The sequence below is a fragment of the Tupaia chinensis genome, unplaced genomic scaffold (genome assembly GCF_000334495.1).
Source record: "Tupaia chinensis unplaced genomic scaffold, TupChi_1.0 Scaffold138619_1, whole genome shotgun sequence".
Taxonomy (NCBI): Eukaryota; Metazoa; Chordata; class Mammalia; order Scandentia; family Tupaiidae; genus Tupaia; species Tupaia belangeri.
The window spans coordinates 1,002,248-1,004,487 of NW_006198512.1; positions in this window are offsets into that span (position 1 = coordinate 1,002,248).

Genomic DNA, 2,240 nt, shown 5'->3' on the forward strand with positions numbered 1-2,240 from the left:
GCCAGGCGCGGCCGTGGGCCCCCCGGGACCGGAGCCTCAACTTTCCTGCCTGGAAAGTGGATGTCTGAGGAAACTGGAGGGGGAGGGAAGAGAGAGGGATGAGAGGGGCCGGGCCCTGGTGCGTGCCAGCTCCTCTGCGTGTGGAGCAGCCTGGCTGTCCCTGCTGGAGGGCAGGGCCACCTTACCCCTAGACGGGCACTGTGCCAGCCCCTCCCTGTGGGCTCGTCCAACCCTTGGCTCAGTGGGTCCTTGTTCTCAGGCTGCTGGCCCCTCCGTGGCCTGGGAAGCCAGATGGGATGCACGGGGGAGGGGACGATATGTCCCAGGCCATGAGCTCTGCAGGAGCTTGGGGATGAGCCTAGCTGCTGTGTCCCCTGCTGTCCTCACTCACTCTCCCCTCCCACTTGGGTCACAGTCAGACTTCAGCATTCACTCACAGTATCTGATGCTGCTTCCACCAAAACCCCTAGCGAGCAGACCCGAGGGTCCCTCTGGGGAGGTCAGGTCGAGGTCAGGCTGCCAGGACTTGCTGCCACAGAACTGCCACCCAGTAGCTGTGAGTGCTCGGGCAGGTAGCCTAACCTCGCTGTGCATCCTCATGTCTGAGCTCTTAGCATAAGATTGGAGTTTGGGGGACCAGCAGTTAGCATAATGGCTACATCGCTGGACTCCCATGTAGTCAACCGCAGTTCGCGTCCCAGACCCCGTGGCTTAAACTCACGCCGGGCGTATGTGCATGTGTGCCCAAGATCCTGAGAGGAGAATGGAGGAGAAGGGATTGCGGCATGGCCATTCCCCCTGGGAGTTGATTTCTTGCTTTCTATCTCTCTGTCTCTGTCTGTCTGGTGAGCGCATGCGTCCTATAGCAAAAACCTCTTTTTTAAAAAAAAAAAAGAAAGAAAAAGAAAAAGGTTGGAGTTTGGTCAGGCAGGCCCATGTGGGCAAGATCTGGTTTCCTCTCCTGGTTAAGAAACTGAAGATGGTGCAGCTGTAACATGATGCTTGGTGCTGAGGCCACACGGGATGGTCCAGAGACGTCTTCCTCCCTGGTGACCAAGGCTGAGGGTGGAGCGCCGTGTGGAACCCCTGCTTGGTGGCCAGCATCTCCTTCTGTTTCTCTCTCTCTCCTGGGGTAAATAATTAAACTTTTAAAAAGGAAGGAAGGAAGGAAAAAAGAACGAGAAACAAGAGCAGAGAGACGAAGCCCACTTGGAACAGCCCCCGCCCAGCCTCCTTACTGGAGAGACTCACCCTCATCTGTAGTCACAGCGCACCTACTGATGCCTGCCCTGTGAGCTGCGGGGACCAGGGCACGGTGGTCAAGGCTGCCCCGTGTAGCTAACATCCAAACAGAAGGACACTGTGAGTAAGTGGTGTGTGGAGGCCGGGCCTCAGGCTCACCGCCCAGAGGAGGAGACTGCTTTCCCAGACACGTGCTCATCTAGTGGTGACCAAGAAAGCCGGTTCCTGTAACAAAGAGAAAGGCAGAGGAGTGGAGGTTACAAGTTCTTTGTCAAGAGTTTACATCGGTCCACCGGTCCACTTAAAATAACACAGATAATACAGGTAACTGATTAGCTGTGTGTGTGTGTGTGTGTGTGTGTGTCTCTCTCTCTTTTTTTTTTTTTTTTTGGTTTGGTTTTGCTATAGGGTGTGTGTACTTGCCAGACAGAGAAAGGGAAAGTGAGAGAAATCAGCCCCCAGAGGGATGGCCACACGGCAGTCCCTTCTCCATTCTCCCCCTGGGATTTTGGGCATGCACACGTGTGCCCAGTGTGATTTTCAAGCTGCCGGATCTAGGAACCACAGCCGGCCATGCGGGAGTCCAGTTCCACAACCAATACGCCACCTGCTGGCCCCATCTACCTCATTTATATCATGACCTCAAGAGTACCCAAGAAGAAAGTGCAAAGGATACATTGTATAGTCTATAATTAATCCTTTTGCACCATCATATCGTGTTTACTGTAGATTAAAACATGCCTTTTCGTAATAACTCTGTTGGATGACAGCACAAGGGAAGTCTCAAGTTTATGCCTTCCTGCGGCTTTAAGACTTAAGTGGGGGCCACCAGGAGGCGTGGAGGTTAAGGCGCTGGATCCCACATGGCCGACTCCACAGCTCAAATCTGGACTCAGTGATGTGAAAAACACACCAGGTGTGTGTGTGTGTGTGCATGCCCCAAATCCCAAGAGGAGAATAGAGGGAGGAGGGATTGCAATGTGGCCACCTCCCCCCCA